At 51.4% G+C, this 10,433-nt stretch overlaps 1 pseudogene; it reads left to right on the forward strand.

The window, feature by feature from the left end:
- The first annotated feature begins 647 nt into the window (after window positions 1–647).
- On the forward strand, window positions 648–9,920 carry LOC144783024 (thioredoxin-related transmembrane protein 2-like; annotated as a pseudogene).
- The last annotated feature ends 513 nt before the right edge of the window (window positions 9,921–10,433 follow it).

The following is a 10,433-nucleotide window of genomic DNA, read 5'->3' on the forward strand; positions in this document are numbered from 1 at the left end:
TCCCACATCCCTCTGATTCCCTCAAAACCCCTGAACCTAAGGCTTGGCTGCAGCAACACACAGCCTCCAGGTAGCACCACCATGTATGTAGCCTTCTCACACCTCTCCCTTCCATTAAACCCCCCACCCTGAACCTGGGGCTTGGCTGCAGTGAGGCACTGCTTCCAATCAACACACTTTTATAAGGGCACTAGCTTAGTTTTGCAGCAGTTTTAAGATCTTCTTAAAGTTTCTCATTGCTCAATGTGTGTAATTTGTGAAATTTATATATGTTTTCCATGTTTTCATTGCTTGAATTTGCTTGCGAGAAAGTGTCACTTATAGTCGTTGAATGTCACTCATTATTACAGTGAAATTCTGAAAATGTCGACTTAAGCAATCTGAAACCTTGGCAGCTATGATTAAGCACAATCAGGCCGCTGGCTTGTATGATCGGGAGCACGATTCCTGATCAAAATGAAATAATGTATTTGAAATCAGCGCAGCACTGCCAGTATGAGAACTCATGCAGGAAGTGCCACGCCGATTTCAAATAAATTATATAATTTTGATTAGGCCGCCGCTGCCGCGCCGCCCGGCCCTATAATGTGTTACACGCTCCCTGCGTGATGACGTCACCCCCTGCTCCAGTCCAGTAACCCTGTACCATGGTGGTCCTGGCGCCCCTGCTCGCCCTGCTGTACTCAAATCGGCCCGCAGCTCACGTGATGGCTCACGCCTGGAAAGCTGAGACAGAGCTGCTAGGGAAGGAGACCGACGTTATAAAGGGGTTAAGACATGCCTGAGAGAGAACAAGATAGACAAGAGAGGGAGCTAACAAGATAGACCTCCGAGCGAGAGAATGAGACAGACCTGAGAGAGAATACGATAACCAGAGACTGTTGATGCAAAAACTGCATATTTCAAGTAATTAACATATCGTATGTACAACATACTCGAGCTTCAGACAAGCTAGTGTATTAAATGTATCACCTGAATAGGACACCTTTTTTAGGGGGCCAGTAAAGTGCGGTGCACTGCATACATGCCACTGAACCCGATTCAGACGGGAGACTCAGGATTATTTAAACCCAAACTTGCTATATTTTGGCGGTCTCCCGCTTAGAATCGCATCTGCTTCAATAGAAGCTCTTGGGGGAAGTACATTCTCCGATTATGTTTTTTTGTAACTTCCACTGTCCTCTTATAAAAGGTTGGTATGGATGGAGCATGTAAATTAACCTCCCTTTACCCCACCATGACTCGGCAAGAATCCGGGTTGGGGGTGGTGGGCAGTTTCGGGAAGCATGACTCACTGGGAAATCAGGCATGGTCAGCGACTAGCTGCCGCCCCCCCCCCCCCAACCGGCACCCAACACCCAGAAACGTGGACACGAGACTTCTTTACTTTTTGGAAGGCGGGCGCTAGTCGCCCGGCCGTATTTATTAAGATATGAAATTAAAAAAGGTTTTAGTTGCATGATCAACAATTTATACAAAAATCAGCAGGACATTAGATACACATTTTGTCAACAAGTTTGAGAGCCTGACCTTAACAAAAACTCTAATACATGTTGTTTCCTAACCGAGTCTAACATCCTCATCTTGATTTTTGTACATTTCTGGCCATATGGCAAGGTCACTACCGGTGTCAGGTCCTACAAGCTGCGCCTCCCCTAGAGACGTGCGCATGCGCAGTGTTACCCCGGGAATTGCCCGGTCTACGCCCTGAACTCCATTTACCCACTAAAGGAGGGCCCTTACTCTGCGCCATCCGGTGACGTCATGAGTATACGCGCGCGGGGTGGCTACCAGCCTAAGGAAAGCGTGAACTACTCCTACCCGCGCTCCTTTGCAGCATCAATTACCTTGCCCCTGGAGTTCTAGGAGTGGCCCGCAGGCCCCTCCCCCTGGGCGGGAACCTCCATAGAATGATGCCCGCCCCCTCAGACCTCAAATATGTGCTCACCGATAATGACCTTACCGCCACAGGCCAGCATTGTTAACCGACGATCTGGCCTCCCCCCTCTAAATCCTACCTAAGGAACGCTCCCATTAGCAAATCCCTCCAACCAGGCCCAGATATTGTCAGACCACAAGACATTCCCTGCTTTATTCAGGTGAACTCCATCCCTCAAGTAATACCGGTCGCCCCAGATACACCCATGAGGTATTGTCTGCAACAGGGGGGCTCGAAACAACTTGTCCAACCGTGTGTTGATCCTCTTTACCGAGTGATTCAACGCCCTGACCGAATCCCCCCCCGCCACTGTAATCGAGGTATGAGTTGCGACCATACTACCGTGCAACCCGGGCAGGTCCTGGCCATCCACCCCGCCGTTGAGATAATCTCTTCAATCAGAATGCGCCTCCCCATGTTGGCCAAATCATTCTCCCCCAGGTGAAGTATCACCACTGATGGGGGAGATTGCCGGCGCGCTAACAGCCCCTGGAAGAAGCCCCTAAACTGGTTGAGGCATAACCCCCCCCTCCCAAAGAACGTGATGTCAAACCCCAGTTGTACAGCCCTTTTCCCACGGTCACCTGAAATAAAAACACATTCGGCTCGTCTCACATAGGAGTGACCCACAATCCAAACATTTTTCCTCATTGTTTCCTGGCTGTAGTTCCGCGCTGATGTATGTTGTTGGTGCCCGACGACAAATTCCTCCCCTGCGTAACAGGTCTGAGAAACTGTAAGAAAGCAGAAACAAACCAAGCGTGAGCACCATGTAATCACAACATGTCAATCCGTACATATCGTTTGTAGCAATCTGAGGACCATCTTCCAATTTTCTTCACTCTCTCCACTGGGAGGCCCCCTGCTACCGCCTCAGTTGCTGCCCCAATCCTAAAGGAATGAGAGCCAAACTCTTTAGGGTCAAGACCTGTTTTTCTGACCACCATCTCCAATACCCTCCTGAACTGATACCTGGTCAAGGGGTTACCGTCGGCGTGACAGAGAAGTGCCCTGCCCGCTGTGCCTACCAGCAACCCGTGCAATACTTCCACGTGCTTCACTGGGCAGCAAGGGTTGGCGGGGGCCCGTTGGAGGACTATGGTGTGACCCCTTGACTCCTGGCCAGTCTTTGACTTCTGAATGGTCACCCACATGGTGTCCTCCTTTATCCTTACACCCGCCCTTTGCAAGCCGCCCTGTAGGTCTGACTTGGAACCTGCCACCAGTTCGCTAATTCTCAGTGCCCCATAAAATGCCAAGGAGAATGCTGCTTTAAAAAGGAGTACCTCCCACTCCGAGCTACAAACAGTGTGCAGCGCGCCCAGTAAAGCAGTCAGCCGTGCCAACCCTATGGGCTTTCTCTTATCTTTCTGATGGCCCTGAATACGGCGCCAACCCCTCAAAGCCTTACGCACCATAAAGGTATTAGTGGGATCACGCAAGCCCCTAGCTTGAGCAAAGAATGATACCGCTGCCCTATGCCTGTTTGCAGCTGCCACAGAGCGTCCCTCCCTATGCATCCATTCTAAATAGGCCGCAAAGCCATCCTCCTGCGCCCATAGCACCTCCCATTGCTGCCCCAAAAAGGTACAGTAAGACAGAAACGCCCCTTCATAAGCCGTCTTGGTCCTGGGGGCTAGGCTAGCGACCACGAGGTCCTGTCATCTGGGGCACCAATCTGCCAAAGTACTGCTGGGAAGTGCGCTGGCGAGGGGTCTACTGTAGGAAGATGTTCCCTGAAAACCTGCATTTTGAAGCGAGAGAGGGAGTCAGCTGCATTGTTCAGAACACCAGGGACATGTTTGGCCTTAAACACGACATTCCATCTTAGGCACTGTAACACAATTTCTTTTATCAGACGAAGTATGAAAGGACATCGTGCTCCCTGCTGGTTTATACATTCCACTACTGTCATGTTATCTGACCAAAACACCACTGATTGATTACATAGATGTTCGGGCCAGATCATCAATGCCACCCATATTGGGAAGAGTTCCAGGAAGCCAATATTGGTGGTCAGACCCCATGTTCTCCATACCTCCGGCCACTGTTGAGCGACCCACATGTTCCCTAGGATGGCGCCAAAGCCCACACTACCGGCGGCATCAGTCCACAGGCCCAACTCTGCTGATGTTGTGGGCGGGCCGGGCCAGACCACCCTGCCGTTAAAATCCTCCAGGAATGCCATCCATATAAGCATATCCTGGCGAATTTCAGACGATAGCCGAGTGCGGTGGTGTTTCTCCCTCAGCCCCTTCATTGCTTGGGCAATGGAGCGAGAGAAAGGGCGAGCCATGGGGATGATCCTCAGTGCGAAGTTCAACTGCCCTACCACCTCCTGTAATTGCTGCAGGGTGACCTTATCTTTCCGTAGGCATAAACGTAGCGCTGTTTTGAATTTGTCCACCTTGTCCCTAGGCAATCTAAAACATACCTCCACTGAATCAATCTCAATGCCGAGGAATTCTAAGCAGGTGGTCGGGCCAACAGTCTTCCCGGGCGCAAGCGGGACACCAAAAGCCCGCATGAGCACGCAAAATTCCTGCAATGCTAGTGCACACTCCTGAGATCCCGCCGTACCCAGGAAGAGGAAATCATCCAAATAATGCATGACCTGCTGGTGGCCCGTCGCTTGTCTCATGGCCCATTCAAGAAAAGAGCTAAACATCTCAAAGTAAGCACAAGATATAGAACAACCCATGGGCATGCATTTATCCATGTAGAACATATCCCCAAAGGTGAAGCCTAAGAGATGTTGATCCGCTGGGTGTACCGGGAGGAGGCGAAAGGCTGATTCTATGTCTGATTTCGCCATCAGCGCCCCGGGCCCCGTGGCCTGTAATAAGTTAACAGCCTGATCAAAAGAGGCGTACTTAACACTACAGATACCCTCGTCAATGGCATCATTGAGTGACGCCCCCCTAGGTGCTGACAGGTTGTGGATCAATCTGAATTGCCCTTTCTCTTTTTTGGGGACAACTCCTAATGGGGAACACACAAAATTGGGCACCGGCACTACAGTGAAAGGGCCAGCTATCCTGCCTAAAGATAGCTCCTTGTCAATCTTGGCGGCCACCACAGCCGGATTGTGCTTTACTGATAATTGGTTTCTACAGTGCGCGCTGCCTGTGTATCCTGCTGCAGGGATCCTAAAACCTTTAGAGAAACCTTCTTGGAGTAGGGTGGCCGATGTGTGGTCCGGGTATCTGTTCAACCATGGAATCATTGCCAACACATCCACTGGCGTGGGGGGGCCTAACTGGTTTGTCTTACAGTGGCTTTCCCCTTCCCCTCTGTCCCGTGTTCCCTTGCTTGGACCTACAGGCAGTTTCTGGATGCGAGGGGTGACCACAGGAGGAACATGCATGTCTAAACTTACACGCGCCCCTTGTGCAGGTGCGCCTATTGAAGTCCCAGCACACCCCTTTTTTCTCTGCCCCACTGGCCCTAAACTTCCCGGGTACCTCACTCGTTTGGGGGGGCCGAAAGGGCTGTTGGGGTCTAGCGGAGAACACCTTGACCGAACCGGAGAACTGAGGGGGGGGTGCATTATCCGAGAACTGTTTATGCCATGACATGGAGTCCACCGTGTCCCATGTTAATGATCTATTAAATTCCAATGCTTTCCTGAAATTCAAATCATACCCTTTCCACGCATCCCCAGAATTCTGTTCACTCCACCCCACAATCCTGCTCTGGTAGCATGCCAATGGCGCCTGTAAATCTGGTGGGCGTTCAGCCTTAATAGCCGTGAATACAGCCCAAGCCTTAATCCAGTTGAGCAGTGTTTCCTCAACCCTAAATCTAGCACACTGCACCCTCCATTCACTTGGGTGCATCCACTCCTTCAGTGTTTTCGCATGCTCCATTTCCCTATTATCCAATAACAAGGAATAAATATACACATATTTATCTGCCCAAATCATCTCCTTCACAGCTAACGACACATGTTGAGCCAAATTCTCACTCCTGGAAGGTAGAACACCGTCCCCCAAGAGCGGTAATGCCACGTCCTTACCATGTGCGGGCACCGGGGCCGGCTGCCCACTAGCTCCATCCGGCTGGGCAAGACTGGGACCTGCAAGGGGAGAAGATACGGGCACAGCAACACTGTCGGCTACTGCTGCCGATTTAATCTTTTCCACAAACCTCGCCGCCTCTGCTGCATGATCTGCAGAGGTCGGGAAAGCACCTCCCTTCTGCAGCCACGGCATCAAAGCCGTTATCTGAGACAATAATTCAGGAGGCATTGAATCCAAGTTCCCACCTGGGACAGTAGATACCACTGGGGTTATGCCCAATGGTACCGGTACAGTAGGCAAGGCGGGAGCCGGTTGCGGCACGCCTGTGGCCGGGATTGTGGCCACCGGTGAGGGAGCAAGTCCCGCATCTTCTGGCAGTACGACAGGCACAGGCAAAACGGGGGCTGGCAGTATAGGCACAGGTATAATAGGGGGTGGGACGGCCGCCGGCGGCGTGGCCGGTACCGGCACTACTGGCCCTGGGGCAGGCGCAGCATACCTGGGTTTCTTGGCCTTAGACTTCCTAGGTGGGGTAACAAAATCCCCCCTTGGCAATGGTGCCGCCCTCTGGCGGATAGGCCTACCCGATGGGCCAGGGGCATCCTCATGCCTCTCATTAAACCGTGCTTCCAGCTCATCTACCTTCCCTAGCCGCTCTTTAATTTCACCCATCTCACGCATCATGGCCCGCATCATCGCCTCCATCTTGGACCCACCTTTGCCACCCCGCGGACCTGGCATGATAAAACCCCAACAACCAGCTGCCTACTCTCCTAATATCATGACAGGCCAACTTTGTGTACCTTTCAGATGGAGTGTCACCAGGGGGCTTTCAGCACCATGCAACGGCGACCGCAACACTAGCGGCTTGTCCGCTTATGTAAGGGGTGAGTAAACCTAATGTAGACCCACCCGGCGGCCACCAGGAGCGATGAATGCCAGCCCCCCGTACTCCTCTTACCGACCAGTCCCGTGCACTCGCTGGCGATATCGGTCTTTGATCACGTCCACCACCAAGGCTGCGCGTTTACTCTCCTTACGTCCTCACGTCCTCTCTGTGAGTGAATTGCACCAATAATGTCGTTAAATGCCTGGAATAGAGAAAAGCATTAACACCGTGCGATAAATCAGGGGCAAGTTCAGGTAAAACTTAGATCAAATAAAATGGATGCTTGATCCCCCTTGTTAACCCTTTTGGGATGTGCCCTACTGAAGCTCGTTTTGCTCAGTAACAGGAAACCAACACTCCCTTCAGGTCCGAATAATTACAGCATAACAGTGAAACCACTTCTTACCCTCCACTGTACCGTTGGTAGCGGTCACTAATAGAAAAAGACAAAGGCAGCCTTAAAGAACAGTTATAAAACCTCAATTCACTATTACTTCCATTTAACAAAGAACAGTAATGAAGTCTCAAAGTACTTTCCTTTCAGTTACACACTCTTATTCAAAACAGTCGTGAAAAGAAAACAGTTGTCACTTGCTTTTACTCTTGCTTTTGCTTAAAACCCTAGTTCTTGTACTCCCCCCCCCAGCAAAAACAGTTAAAGTTCACAACACAGGTAAATTTTTACTTGTGCGATATTGCACTTCATTAGAAATAAGCCCCACTGAATTCGAGTCTCCCCTCCAGGTCCTGCCCTGGTCGACCCTGCTTAGCTTTCGAGTGAAATCACCCCTTCGGTTCTGCTGGAACAACCTCTCCGCTCCGCCCTAAAGTAGCGGGAAAAAACCTTACTTTGTGTTATATATGCGGTTGAAAACCGCCGGTATTGCCACAAACCGCCGCTAACCCGCAGCTCGAACACGATCCCCTCTGATCAGCAGGGAGACTCTTTTTTTGTGCCACGCAATCTATGCGGATGAACCGCCGGTCTCAACCCGCCGTTTGCTACAGCACGGCTCCTCTCCCCGAAATACACCGGCTGACCGATGCGCCGTCCCTGGACAACCCGCCCTCGCACAATACCTTGCGGGCCTCGAAAACGGCCCGTACCACGCTCCCGACCCGATCCGGCAACTGGCTCCGTGAGTTCCCCGGCGAGTCACTGTTCGCTGGCGACAAGACGGCTGGCTCCACGCGGCGGTGATCCTTCCCAGTAGTCACGACGCCAACCCCAATAGAAAAGGGGATCACACGGCTCCGGAACCGCTATCCTGACAAAAACGGCGCGAACTTTGAACCTGAAAAAGAAAGACAAAAAGTTAAACAAAACAAAGAAGCCCCGAGCGCGGGGCACACGGTGCTGTGAGGGAGCGTCCAGGGACAAGGGGGTCTCCTGGGCGCTCCCCACCTCTTTATTCTCAAGGGGCTAGGCGGGGGGGCACGCCCCCCCCGGCCCGCCCCTCCTGTAGCCCGCCCCCCCTGACCCGGACCTTCTACCTGGTATCCGGGTCAGGGAGGCCGCCGGCCAATCGGTGGTGGGTCGCGCCCACCAGGGCCCACCCCCAACACCGAGAGACACCAAAGGGGAAAGGGGGGGAGACGGTCGCCGCGCCGCCATGCGTGCGGGGGGGCCGAGGGCCCCCCCTTTTCATTTCATGACTCAGCGAAAATCAGAGCAAAACCGGCAATGTTTGTTTGTGCAGACTCGCGCTGTAGCATGACAGCAAAAAACGAAATCCAACTTGTGACTGTGTAAAACCAGCCAATGTTTGGGCCTAGTCAGAAAATACAAAACCCATACCGTGACTCGACAAAAAACAAAATTGTGACTTCTGAGTAAGCAGAACTATCCGACGTGTCAACGCCAAAACAAGAAGAGGCATCATGCTTCAGCAGATACAGTAATGCTTAATGATGGCTGGTGCCGCCCTACTACCTCTTCTCGGCTCTGCTCTCGCTCGCCTTCCCGCTGGTGCAGAAGGTGCCGCCGCTGTGCCTGGGACTGCCCACCCAGCTCGAGGACGGCAACTCCTGCGATTTTGACTGGAGGGTGGTCGAGATTCTGATGTTCCTCAGCGCCATCGTCATGATGAAGAACCGGCGCTCCATCATCATTGAGCAATACATGGGGAACATCTTCATGTTCAGTAAAGTATGTATTTTGTATGTATGTATGTATTTTAATGCTTATTAAGCGCAGCTGTCACCCAGCGGGTATCCTGGCGCTGAGATCAGTTCCACCATCTGCTCTACCATTTATTCTGCTCTAGGGAAGAGAAAGGTTTTAAGGTCCTTTTTAAATAAAATCAAATTTTGACTGCTCCTCAGTGTTAAAGGTAGAGTGTTCCAGATTGTGGCGGCCGTAAAACTGAAGGCGCGGCCGCCCATTCTCACTCTGTTTATTCTTGGGATTTTCACTAAGAACGCTGAGGCGGATCTCAGAGGTCTGGCAGCCTGATACCACGAAAAGAGGTTTTGCAGTGGTATTGGTCCTTGACCATGCAGTGCACCAAAAATCAGTGACCAATGCAATTCTTTTCTTCCATCTGGACATCCTCATGGGACTGCTCTATATCACCCTGTGCCTAGTGTTCTTTCTACATGGGACCAGAATATATCAAATATTTCAACAACAAGACAATCGATGAGGAGATTGATAAAGATCGACGGGTGACCTGGCTCGTGGAGTTCTTTGCCAACTGGTCTCCAGAATGTCAGTTATTCGCACCTGCGTATGCAGACCTCTCCCTAAAGTACAACTGTGCTGGCCTAAAATTGGACGCTACTCGGATGTCAGCACCTTTATGTCAGCACGTCTCCTCTCACAAAGCAGCTTCCCTCGCTGATTTTATTCCAGGGTGGGAAGGAAGTGCTGTGGAGGCCACAAGTCGACAAGAAGGGAAGGGCTGTATCTTGGAGCTTCTCCGAGGAGAACGTGATCCGAGAGTTCAACCTGAACGAGTCGTACCAGAAATACAAGAAACTGCCCAAGCGACGGAAGATTATGGAAGAGGAGGAGACCGAATCCCAACCTGGCGAGAACCCCTCAGATGAAAGCAAGAAATACAAGTGATGCTTCCAACGGGACCATCCCCTTCCTCTCCATAGCTTGTCACCTCTTTCAGTATCATAGTGGGCCTTCCCTCCCTCCCTGTCGGGTGAGGCGAGGTGGTCTACTGATTATTGCACTGCCTGGTGGTGGGATAGATAACTTGTTTTGGTCTATTTATGTTCTATTTCTTAACCTGTTGGCTTGAACGGATGTCTGTCCGGCCTCTGCCCCATCCCTACATGACTAACGTGCACTAAGCAAGGAGCACAGGGTTTCCCTCATGAGTCTTTACACATGTCTGTGAGCCCTCTGTTTACACCCCCTTCTGAGTGACACAGCATTCTCCTTTTCGTGTCCTCGTTACTGAACGGTTCATTTCTCCACCTGAAATAGGATTGGGTCTACATTTTAAATGTTTTTTTCTCCCAGAGCCTGGCGTATGTGTAGTAGGGAAATGAGTATGTATTGGGAGGGGCTGCGGGGTTAGGGTACAGAATGTTTGAGTGAGTGGCAGTCCGGTCAGAAGTTAGTTTT

This window comes from Lissotriton helveticus, chromosome 9, assembly GCF_964261635.1.
Source record: "Lissotriton helveticus chromosome 9, aLisHel1.1, whole genome shotgun sequence".
Taxonomy (NCBI): Eukaryota; Metazoa; Chordata; class Amphibia; order Caudata; family Salamandridae; genus Lissotriton; species Lissotriton helveticus.